Source organism: Hordeum vulgare, chromosome 2H (assembly GCF_904849725.1).
Source record: "Hordeum vulgare subsp. vulgare chromosome 2H, MorexV3_pseudomolecules_assembly, whole genome shotgun sequence".
NCBI classification, from domain to species: Eukaryota; Viridiplantae; Streptophyta; class Magnoliopsida; order Poales; family Poaceae; genus Hordeum; species Hordeum vulgare.
In genome coordinates this window covers 532,841,835-532,854,837 of record NC_058519.1, presented here as the reverse complement: position 1 = coordinate 532,854,837, position 13,003 = coordinate 532,841,835, and the positions used below count along the sequence as shown (strand labels likewise).

At 46.3% G+C, this 13,003-nt stretch overlaps 1 non-coding gene across 1 annotated transcript; it reads left to right on the top strand.

The window, feature by feature from the left end:
• The first annotated feature begins 690 nt into the window (after nucleotides 1–690).
• Nucleotides 691–851, top strand: LOC123433621. The gene has a single exon (XR_006624967.1). It is a non-coding gene; the product is annotated as a U1 spliceosomal RNA (small nuclear RNA).
• Nucleotides 852–13,003: the final 12,152 nt, after the last annotated feature.

Genomic DNA, 13,003 nt, shown 5'->3' with positions numbered 1-13,003 from the left:
TTAGTTTTTCTGCGATTGAGACATAGTTTACTTTGCATCAACATGGTTAAAAATAGGCTAGAAAAAGAAGAATACAACATCCGAGCAGCTCATATATAATGCTTGAACGGGGATAGAATTATCTTGGGATTATCTATATATTTGTTTCAACATGGGAGCTTTAGCTATGTGAATAAAAGCACGAGCACACCCCTATATTACTCCTAACAACTAAAAATCATTTTTATCCGAATAACTAAAAATCTTTCACGCGAAAAGTGAGAGAAAAATCTTCCAAAAGAATGGAAAGAAGGGAAAATGAGTCCAACGTGTCTATTTATAATCTCCCTGAGCTTTATAGTTGTCATGGCCCCGTTTCTTTTAGAGGGAGAACAATTTCCATGGTCCATCTTTTTAGAGGTGAGCAACAAGATTAGTTTAAAAAAAAAAAGGCAACATGATTACACAGCAAGGCCACAAAGCTGCGACGGCTCAAGGCCCACGTCCCCATCTCGATCTAGGGGCCAGCTAGAGCAAACTCCAGCGCACTGAAGGCCACCACGCGCCTCCCTTCACGGCCCGCTGCTGCGCACCTCCCCGTGACGCCCGCTGCGGCAGCTGCACTTCGGATTTTAGTACCACCTCGCCCAGCCGCGAGGGATCGATGGGGGAGCGTCGGCTATAAGAGGAGGGCGAGGTGCTACTCTTTCCTCACTTACCTGGACGGGGTCGACGGGCGATCAAGAAGGCCCGTGGCCTGGGTTAGTGGCCCACATTGCACTTGGTGGGTGCGCTGGCCCACCATCTCCCCAAGTGGGAGAGTGGACGTCATAATTTGTGGTAGAGGGGGTACGCGTTCGCGCGGCCCCTGCCAATTCTGTCAAATTAAATTTTGGTCCCTGACGTGGATTTTTTGCAATCTAGTTATAACGTACAGGTCCTTGTCTGTACGCTATGAACAATATGTTCTGTCCCCACTCAACCCGTAGAAATTGGTGTAGCATATCCGCGAAAGGTTACAGACCAGTACCTAACCTGACGCCAATGCTTGGGAGGAAATGCACTACTTATGAATATCACGCACTCTCTCTCTATTCAAACCTTTTGCCGTAAATCAGCACAAACACTGTTCGACAGAAGCTTGTAAACAAATTATTTTGATTCAATTGTGTTTTTTCTTTATTAGGAGAAGAACCATGTATTCATTCATAATAATAGTACCATACATGAGATCTCTCTCAACACACAAAGAAATTTACATCATCATTGCCAACAAAACAAGAAGTCGTTGCGTCGGAGAAGGGAAACACAAGCCTTCAACTTGTCAAGATCCAAGATGGTGCCATAACAGCCAAGCTGCGATACGAGCCTCTTAATAAGGCTTGTTACAAGTGACAATGTATCATTGTGGGTCGTTGGCCGAAAAAATACTTCACATATCTTGAATCACAGTCTTGACAATCTCGACTAACAACAAGTTACCTTGTCGACCATTTCTTGGACATGACCGGCGTTAAAGCACCAGCCAACTCCAAGAAGCAAACTTCCGGCTCCACGACAACGTTGGAGACGTAGCCGATGCAACGGGGACGAAGCCGAAGCAACAAGAACTTCGGCAAAATCTCCACCATCGTCTTAAGGAACTCACTCGAACACAAATCCATGGCCCTCGATGTCGTTGAAGAACGTCGTCGAGGTGGTGGCCCGAAAAACTTTATTTCGTCGGCACCGACTAAGCGCAGTCACCCACATACCTATCCTAAACGTACTATAGACCTAACAGAAGGGACCAGGCTCCCCCATCCTCCCACTGCCCCTGGAGAGACGAGCGAAGGGAAGGGGAGCCGACGGCCATGCCGACTAGATAAAGGAGGAATTGTTTTGTCCGTGGAATCGCCTCTCTCGAGGTAGTTGAGAAAGAAGCGGTAGGAAGTTTCATTTTGATTGAATTGTTTACACCACTTCATTTAAGGGGATTGTTCACAACACCATGGTGTGCTGAGACACAAGAAGACACACAACATCATATGCATGTCTAACGAGTGGAACACCTTAACAACAACACAAGAAGGTAAGCATGTTTATCAGCTAGGCAATGGATATATGATTACAACAAAACTTTGCCAACAATTGTCGGTTCTCCTTCCATTGCCCGATTGTTGAGATTGTAACCTAGCTTGGAGAAGAATTTTAATTCATAGGACATGGGGGGGGGGCTTGTGGAACCCATGCGATGGTAACATATGAATTATCTATACCGCATATACTAACACAATTAGGGATATGGCATGCTCCCTGTCTGTGTGAGGAAAAGTTCCAAGGGCATGACGCCATTCCTATTTGTGATGGTCGAAGTTTATGACATGGGAACTTCATTTTATTTGTTGTGAGAATATGAATATGCAAAAAAAAAAAACTCGTGGCAAGGATTCTACCTCCGCACTTTGTTGGGGCATATTTGGAATGTTGGTAATTTTGTTGATGCAAAGCCCGCGTGCGACCCACATGTATTGAGAAAATGTCTATTTCTAAGTCGGCCAAGATTTTATTTGCTAAACTGCCATCTCAATATTTTTTTGTTTATCAAAGTTATGTGCAACTAGATGGACAAATTGCACATTTCTACACCTGGAGTTGCCTTGTACACAATGTTTTAATGCAACCCTACACCTTACAACATGTACTTGGTGACCTCACATCTAACAATTTTTCAGTTATCTTAAAAAATAAGTTTTAATAGAAGTGAATACAAAAATAAACCTTTTGTCACTATCAAAGATAGTTATTATATGTAGATATTCTTTCACCCTATATATTGTTGAGGTAGAAGACTGTAAAACGTGCATGCTCTTTAAAGAATGACTAACATGTATTCCCTACGTTTGATCTAGTATAAAATTTGTACTAATTTAGTACTAAACCGCGACACTTATTTTGGAACGGAGGGACTACTAAGGTAAACATATTTATAACATGAATAATTGATAATTGATAAGCTAAAATGCATTGATTAAAACTTCATCCAAATCTATAACATATCTTTCAAAGTTTTAGACAAGGTGCCCAACTAACATAATGAAAACAAATTGTTTAGGATAAAAATGTATAAAATTGTAATTGAGAAGTATAATTACAAGAAAATGAGTATGCTAATGGTTAGGTGAAAATCTGATATTTTTATACAATCTCTGGACAGAAGTTGCATAAAATTGGGTGTACACCTAGATGCGCTTAAACGCTGAGTGGAGCCGTACGACTTTGCTTTTGGGGTAAGCGTGCATCTGCCTAGGGTAAGACAAAGGAGAGCGGGTGAGAAAAACAAAGGAGCAATGCGACCTTGCGTTGCCAGATGTTGGGTTTCTTCACCAACCTCACCGTTTATCTTCTTCCCCGACCTAGGGACTTGGACCTCAAGCTCCCTGTAACGTCCAAGATGCGGTCCTTTCCGATCTGGGGGTCGAGGCCCCCGAATAGAAAAGAAGCGCATCTAAGCGTTTCGCAAGCAAGTAACATAGCACAAAATAATAATACAAGTAGACAATTCGGGATTCAACTGTCTTCCTATTAATAACTCAGAGTACATCACAGATACAATCAAGTAGCTCCGCTACGGACTACAAAACATGAAAAATGCTATGCTACCCTGCTGCAGGCCCACGATCACGACCACGCCTCAGTCCTCGGGATATTTCACGTAGAGGCGGTCTGTCTCCTCGTCGTACTGCCACGCCAGCTGGGTGCCGTCGGGATCATCTGTCTTTGGGGTACCTGTACCTGCTGGGAGTTTCGGAGGAATCGGTGAGCCACGGGGACTCAGCAATCTAAGACCTTGGTGCCAGAACTAGTCATGTTATTGGGTAAGGAAGGGATGAAGTGTTTCAGGCTGCTGCATCCTATGATTGAATAAGTGGCTAACTTACGCAAAAGAGAAGTGAAAGTGGTCTACGCTAACGGTCGGGTTTCCTTGATCAGTAAGTGATCCTGAACACCTACCTACGACATTCATAACCCCACCGAGTTCCCGATCGAAGAGAGATCTTCGAAGGGACAGTCACGGTTACGCACACGGTTGGCAGTTTTATTAGTTTATGTTTAAGTTCTCTAATACCGGATGTTAACAAAACTTTCCAAGTTGCCACATAACCGCGGGCACGGCTTTCCGAAAGATTAAACCCCGCAGGGGTGCTCCAACTAGTCCATCACAAACGAACACAGGCCGCAAAGGCATCCTCTATCACGAATCTCGTGATCTCGTCGGATTCCTTAGAGGAAAACCTCAACTCTGGGTGAAACCAAAGCTTCACTAGGATTCCTACACGCAAGATATACCGCTAAGGTAAGACAAGGCTAGCAGGACCTCCCGACGTGTCGACGACCCTGATAAGAGCCGCGTATCTCAGTTTCAGGACACGACGGATGAGCGACGCGTACAGTGGCCTGATAGAAATCTCTCAAGTTGCCTTGAGTTGGCCACGCACAGTGCTCTAATTTGGACCAACACTCATGAGGAGCACTGGCCCGGGTTGTTGATTAAATTCCTCGGGGTAGCTATTCCCTATGCAGTTTATTATTAGGTGATTAGCAAATAGTACCAAAGTTGGGTCCTGCCAGACAAGTCTTAGCACTACGCGATTTATCAAGAGGGTCCCCATAACAACCCCGAACGTGTTAGGAGCGATCATTATGGAATCAAACACCGGTAACCGGTAACTAAGGCGGCAATAACGGAACAAAGTACCCGGCAAAAGGCTAGGCCTCCCGTCATTTACCAAGTATATAGGTGCATTAAATGAATAACAGAATTTAATATAATGATATCAAGCTCATGTCATCACATGAGTTTAAAACACCTGCAACTAACAATGCTAACATTAGTAGCTGAGCAAGCCTACCTAGCCATACAAGTTTGCTAGGAAAGAGTACGGTATTTGGGCTCATGGAATATGAAGAGGCAATTTAAATTCAGTGGTAGGCAGCGAGCAATATGACATGGAAACGAACTAACATAACAAGTCTAGAGATGGAATCAAGGTCATATCATCTTGCCTGTGATATCCTCAGCTTGGAATGGTTCTGGATCGTTCTGCACGCACTCTCCTGACTCCACGTATTCGTTCTCCGCTCCCGGTGCTACCCAACATAAGAATAACAGCCAATGAACAGCAGCACCACAAGATGCAACAATCACATGATGCATGAGATGAAAGTTGAGCATGCACCACTATTTCTATCACTAGCACAAGCAAAAATAAACTATAACAAGTTTCTGGACAGAACTGTGCACTAAGCTATTTTTACATGCATGAGAATCACATGAACAGATGCAGCTCGTAAAAACGGTGCAAAACCATATAAAGGACATTGGAAACGGAGCTACGGATCAACGGGAATCAACGAAACAAGATATGAAGCTCTACGTGAAAGATTCAACACCACACTCCCAATTGGCACAAATCTGGTATTCCCAGGTATCCAAGACATGTAATAACCCAACATGAATGAAATGGAGCAAGTTAGAACACCACAACATCAATTAAGCACATACTTTGAACAAAAATGGCAAAACTACATAATCTGCCAGATTCTGCATCTTAGCTGTTTGGGAGCAACATGCAACATAACTACAGGTCTTCAAACATGAAAAATAATATATGTGGCTGTTGCCAACCAAGAACACTACAAGCACCAGCAAGAATCACAGCAAAAGGAATTAAACTCTAGAAGATACAAGGCCACAAACTTTCCCAAAACCATCAGATCTGACGGACTTAGTGAAAATTCCTGCACCTGAGTTTCTGTTTCTGTTCTGAAGCTTTTTGACAGCAATCAAAACACAAGCTAATGGACTCGAAATGATTTGAAAATTGACAGGAAGCTTCACAAACATACCAGGTTCAAAATACTAGCACTGAACTAAGGCCAGTTCTCAACAGAATGACCAGCACATCCTCATCTACAGGGGAAGAAAATGTTTCCAGAATCCCAGACTTAGTGAAATTTCAGAGTCCAATAATCTGGAATTTTCCAGCCACATGCCCACTTTGTCTAGGCATAGTTTGCACACACATGTCACCAAGAGGTAATTGACATGTGACATCCTCGACTTTTGCTACAGTAATGATTGTAATTAAGCGACACTGATCTCGCGCTAATGATGCCACGTCATCGGAAGTGATATCAATGATCTCGTGTTGGTTGAAACCGAATCAAATTCGAAGCTTTAAAATAAAGTCATACGAGAAAAGATTTTCGTGTTGTTGAAATAAAAACGTCGGGGAGTTATCAAAAAATTCCCTAACGGATTATAATAGTGAATCGGGCACTTTAGGGATTGTCGGTAAACACTATATATTTAAATGTGGATATTGAATAAGATGAATAAAGGAAATATAGTAAATGAAAATAAATAAATAAAAGAAAGAATTAGAAGTATGTATAATAAATTGTAAAAGAAAGTATAAGAAAAGTATTTAAAAAGAAAAATCAAATAGTAAAATAAATAAATAAAAAAGGAAAAAAAAAGAAAAACCAACCGGCCCAACTAGGCCAAAAGGCCCAGCCGGCCACCCCATCCCTCAAACCCTAGCGCCTCCCCCCCCTGGCGAGGGAGCCGCCACCTCTCCCTCCCCTCCCACCAGCGCCGCGAGCCTCCCCCTCGTGGGGGGCCCCACCCCCCCACCGACAGCGCCTCCATCTCTCTCTCTCTCTCTCGTGACCCCTCTCGGTCCCCCCACCCCCACCGACACACCCCCCACCAACCGTCGCCCCATCCCCACGAGAGAGCCCTCCTCTCCTCCCGTCGCCCCCCCAGATCCCTCCTCCTCCTCCCTGGCCGGCGATCTCCTCTCGCCCGTGCCCCTCCTCTCCACCTCCTCCCCCTCCCGTCGGGTCCCTCCCGCCGGCGGCCCCCAGATCCCCCCGTCGGTCGAGGCCCCTTGGTCACCCCGCCGGCACGAGCCCCCCCGTCGGTCCCCTCTCCTTCCCGCCGGCGAGCCCCTGCCCCACGGCCTCCTCCTTCCCGCCGGCGGCCCCCCTGCCTCCTCACCGAGGACCCCCCTTCCTCCCGCTCGGTCCAGGAGGGACCGGGCAGGGAGACCGCTCCCCTCGGCCCCTTCACCACGCCGACGAGCCCCTCCCCCACCGGGCCTCCCCTACGCCTCTTCCTCGCCGTCACCGTCACCCGCCTCGCCCGCCTCCACGCCGTCTCCTCCGCCCCTTCCCGCGAACTCCGGCTTCACCGACCCCTCCCGTCAACGTCGGTGAGCCCCTCCTCGGGCTCCTCCCACCGTCGCGTTCTCCTCGCCGTCCCGGTTCCGTTCCGGCAAACGAGGCCCCGATCCGTCGACGGTAGACTCCGGTAGGAGGGATTGAAGTTTATGTTCTCCTATGTTGAGTTGGAGCACAGAGTTGTTCTCTGTCTGTTAACAGAGAGATGAGTGTTGAGAGTTAAATGAAAATTAAAAAAAACAAATGTTGTATTCCGTATGTATGTATGTATGTATTTGATACCCGTATTTACGTATGTATTTGCGTATATAGGCATGTGGAGAGATACGACATGTGTATGGTTATGTATTTGTGATTAATGAAATGAGTAAATGGCCTAGGGTCACTTACCGGTGGGGCCAATGCACCCGCTGTCTATGACAGGGAGGCCCCACGCGATAATTAAAATTAATAAATAAAAATAATGTTTTTATTAAACAAATAAATAGATATATTAGTTAAATTAATTAATTAGAATAATGAGAGAATGCCACGTGGGTCCATCATTAAATTAATCTGTTAAATCAATATTTAATCGATATTAAAACTTGTGCCTATGACGTTCGGGACCCACTGGTCAGTTGACCAGTCAAATGTTGATGTCAGCATGACATCGTGATGATGTCATAATAGGATTTTATTAAATCATTTAAATCTGTTTTTAATTCCTAAATAATTAATAAAACTTTGAAAATTAATATAAAATAATCCGTAAGTCAGATCAAATTAATTTCAACATGAAAGTTGATCAGCAAAACGAGACGAACCCGGATACACGGTCCATTCGTCTGTCACGCGTCCCTAGCATAGCAAACATGGAACTTTTCCATCGTTTCCAGTATAACCGGTAGTAGCCCGAGACCCGGAAAATATCGTCAGATATTCTTCCGACCCGTCTATGACGGATGTTGCTGCGTTAGCTCATGTCTAGCCTGCATCTTTCCTTGTCATGCTTTGTGTTGCATCGGTGCTATTATTTATTGTTTCTTCCCCCTCTTCTTACCGGTAGACCCCGAGACTGACGCTGCTGCCGGGTACATCTACGACCCTGCCGATCAGTCCTTTGCCGCAGAGCAGCAAGGCAAGCAAACCCCCCTTGATCATTCCTATATCGCCTATGTCTTTCTTCCTACTGCTTGCATTAGTATTTTGCTACTGTTGTAGTTAGCTCCTATATCTGATGCATAGCCTATTTTTGATGAACTGCTACTTTCAGTCTTGTACTTTAAATATGCTTAGTATAGGTGGAGCAGTCATCCCCTCTGACCCCGTAGATCAGTTGCCCCGCTTGTTTTTCAAGTCTCGATCTCTGATCGACGAGCCAGACCCGACATAGCACGTTCACTCCCTTCGTTGTACGAGGCTATAGGGATATTATCGGGTACCGAGGGTGACACCTCGCTAAGTACTCCTGATGATATCTCTGTAGTATAGCTAGTCGGTCGTGGTTATCGAGGGTGATTCCTCTTTCACCATTCCCGATGACGCCTCTGTCGTGCCACCCCGCGAGTGTGAGACCCCCGAGGGTGATTCCTCTAAGCCCACCTTGACGGGTACATCGTTCGGAATCCAACGAGGGTGATACCTCGGATTCCCCCCGATGTTACAACCACACAGTTACTCGACCATGTTACTGGGATCATTGGTGATTAGTTGTAAGACGGGTGGATTCCCGTGAGATTGTGTTGGTGGCCTAATTAAATGCTAATGGATTTGGGTATTTGATCTGGGTTGGTCGGAGACCTTTTCGCACTAACCGGCTACGCGGGAAGAATTATGGGTACTCGGCGTCGCGGTATCAGCCGAAGCTTTTCAGATGCCAGCAATGTAGCGGCGCGCGCCCGAGTGGTCCCGAGATGCATCGCGCTTGTGATTAAGGGATGCTAGGACTGACGTCGGCCGCCCACGCCACGTGCAGGAGCGTGAAGGGGAACTGGGCCCACGAACCCTTTGTGCTTAGGATTTAGACCGGCGGGCTAGCCTCTCTGATTAGTCTTAGGTGGGGCTGCGACGTGTCAATATTCCGAGGCCGGGCAGGACCCAGAAAAGTATGTCCGACCAGAGTGTTATCGAGCGTGACGGGACATGTGGTGCACCCCTGCAGGGATGAAAATTAACTATTCGGATAGTCGTGTCCACGGTTACAGGACGACTTGGAGTTGTGCCCCGATCTTTTACAACTACAATTGTTACTTAACTGGAATTAGTTTGCCTCGGGATTGCTTCCTCACAGGGAGTCGAGGGAGGATCTTTAGGCGTGACCTCACTTTAATATTGCTACAACAATATGACTATTAATGTGTTACCCCCTGTTCTACTCTCGTATATTGCTGCAAGACCCTGAAGATGCTAGCCTTCGATAGGACTAGGCTTTCTCTCTCTATTCTCGCATTGCTGCAGTCAGTCCACATATAACCCCCCCTTCTTTGATACTGATGCATAATTAGAATAGTTCTGATGTAAGACTTGCGAGTACTTTGGATGAGTACTCACCGCTGCTTTGCTCCCCCCTTGTTCCCTTGATCCGTTTGCTGCGACCAGATGATGGAGCCCAGGAGATGGAGGTCCCCGTCGCCGACGACTGCTACCCCGACGGTGCCTACTACTACGTGGAGGCCGCTGATGATCAGGAGTAGTTAGGAGGTTCCCAGGCAGGAGGCCTCGCCTCGTTCGATCGTTGTATCTTTTGTGCTAGCCTTCTCTAAGGCACCCCATGTTTTATGTCTGTACTCAGATATTTGTTGCTTCCGCTGACTCGTGTGTTTATCGAGCTTTCGTATTCTAGCCCTCGAGGCCCCTGGCTTGTAATATGAAGCTGATGTTATTTTATTTGTGTCTAGAGTTGTGTTGTGATATCTTCCCGTGAGTCCTTGGGTTTGGTCGTACGCATTTGCGTGTATGTTTAGCGTACGATTAAGCCGAGGGCGTCACAAGTTGGTATCAGAGCCAACTGCCTGTAGGTAGCCCCCTTTCCAACTCCTTGGCCGAAGTTGAGTCTAGTGTTTGAAAAACTTTACTAACACTGATGTTGTGGCTTACGGGCCCACGTCTCAATTGGGTGGTATTAGTATATTTTACTCTTTTCCTATACTCTGGGCTCTACTCTCTCTTCTCTTTCGGGTTAAAGATTTTACTAACTCTAACATTAGGTTCGCGTAAATATTTCCTCCCGAGGAGTCTCGTATTCCAGACGATGGCTTGATCCATCAGAAGACTCCGAAGTTACTCGCTGATGTTATCTCGAGAACTTGTGCCCATCGCTCTTGCGATTTCCCTTCCTCCGTCGACCATTATGGATGACTACCTATACAAATGCCGTTCATACCTTCTTCTCCAATTACTCTTACTTTACGAGAGGCAATGAATTTTCTTATCGGGGATTCGTCCATCATTAGTTGTCTTGGGTTTCGAGAGTTCTTCGAATTACTAATTGATCTTTCGGAATCCCCTGTAGCCTATTGCTTTTGACCTTTTCCACCTGCTTGTGTTAGGGTTAAATCCATATGTCTAGCCGCGTTCATTAAATTCCTTTGTGAATTTCCTCTAATCTTATCGATTCTACTTTTATGTGAATACGCACAATCATTTGTTTATACTTATGAATTATCTTCCGTCTTAGACGTCCTTCCAGATAGAACTGGTTCGCGACAAATCAACTTTGATTGATTGTCCATCTAAGTCCATTCAACCTACTTGTATTTGATTGGAGCATCTGATTATGATACGCCAACCTGGAAATCATAATTCCTTTGGTAATTAAGTATCGATATTTTTCAGATGTCTATTAACACGATGCATTGCATCCTATATCCCTCTGATTGAGTATCGTTACTCACATCAGATCATTTGGGGATTGTCAGACTCATTCCGAGTTATTATCCGACGGCATCCTTTGCTTTAGAAAATTCTTGTGATTGCTTCCCCTGACACATGATGCCATTAGTAAATTGTGTCTTCTCCCTTTGATAAGTTGTACCATACGACTTGTCAGCCATGCCCTTCAAGCATGTGTTAATTACTCTTGAAGTTTGTGGTATATGTTCCTAAGATGCCCCGATGGGTTGAACATGTGCTTTTTCCTTAATCAATATGACCTGAAGAGTTTTCACAAGTCTTGCTCTTCTGGTGTTTTGCCAAATGTTCTTTCAAAGCTACAACTTGATCAAAGGCGAGGAATAAATGGCAGGTGCAAGAGAGTTTGCACACCCTCACATATGGGCATGTGATGGTACACACTCTCACATGCACCACAAGGAACACCCTAGGAATCATGTCATCCTCAAGGTGCAACCCCCACAAGAATCTACCCATGCTTAACTAGTAAGCTCCACCTACACATGCTTATCATAGCTAGCCACCTAGTGCATCACATACACACCAAATACATGTGGTGAGGGGGAGGCATCCACACCCCACTAAATCTATACAAGCAATTAAGACTACAAGAACAACTTAGCCCACACTAAAGCTCAAAAGATGTGGCTATACATGCTTAACTAGTGCAAACTTTCACACCTTAAAGCACAACACTTAAGCAACCAAAACAAATAGCACCATCTCCTTTCAAGGGTAACTTCACATCACAAAGGTGCAATCACCATAAGTTCTCAAGGCTAGCAAACATCATCTATCACTCACTAGTGTGCAAAACACACACACAAAGAAATCTGCCCTAACTATACTAGCAGGAAAAGGAACTAGAATGCAACTTTGTCTAAGAGTTAGTTAAACAGAAAAATTAGCAGAACTAAAATGCCACTTTGTCTGAGAGTTAGAAAAACAGGAAAAAAATAGGCAGAAAAGAAAAGACAACAAAAAAAAAGAAACAGGGGCTCCTGGGAATCGAACCCAGAGCTTCTCGTGTCCAGCAACAGCAACAATCCACCACACCACTGTCACCTAGTCGACAGGATAGAGGAAGTAACAGAGTAATCTGTTACTGTGGTCACTGTGCAGTAAAACAACAAAACAAAAAAGGCCGAGGGGGGGATCGAACCCGCGCCCTCCCATCAGGCACAACCACGCGCTACCACTGCACTACGGATCGACGTCTGAACCTATACACGCTGCAAAACAGAAGAGGACACCCCCTGCTCGTCTGCTACCGACGACTGGCCGGAACAGGGGAGGTCCTCGCCGGCGCTGCGAGCCAAATTCAACTCCGGCTCGTGGAGGGGAGGAAGCCCACATCCACACGGATCCATCCCTGCAATTATCTATGCCCAAGGGGCTCTACTGCGACGTGGCCACGGCGACCTGCGGCTCCGGCGACAGGAACAACTCGCCGACGAACTCTACTGCTTCGGCGCCCGATCTAAGACAGGGAGGAAGGAGGGGGTGCACTACCTCGCGTACAAGTCGAGGAGGGAGCGATCGTAGAGGAAGTAGCAGGAAGAAGAACGCGCAGCGGCGGAGCTCGTCGGAGAAGAAGGGCCTCCGTGAGGAAGATGATGCAGAGACGGCGACGTCGATCTAGCGGCGGGAACGAGCCCGTGGAGAGGCCCGCGTGCTCGTGGACCCCTCGACGTGGAGGAGAAGGTACCACGGCGACGACGGTGATCTCCTTCACCCGTCGGCCATGGCGGATCCGGCGGCTTACCTTACAGCGACGAGAGAGAAAGGAGGGAGAAGGGATCTGCTGGAGCGGCGGCGGAAGGGAAACCCTAGCCGAGGCACGGACGCCAAGGGATTTTATAGGGCGAGAGGGGAACGAGGGACGCGCCGCGGTGGCCAGCGTGCGAGCTCTCTCTCCGGTGAA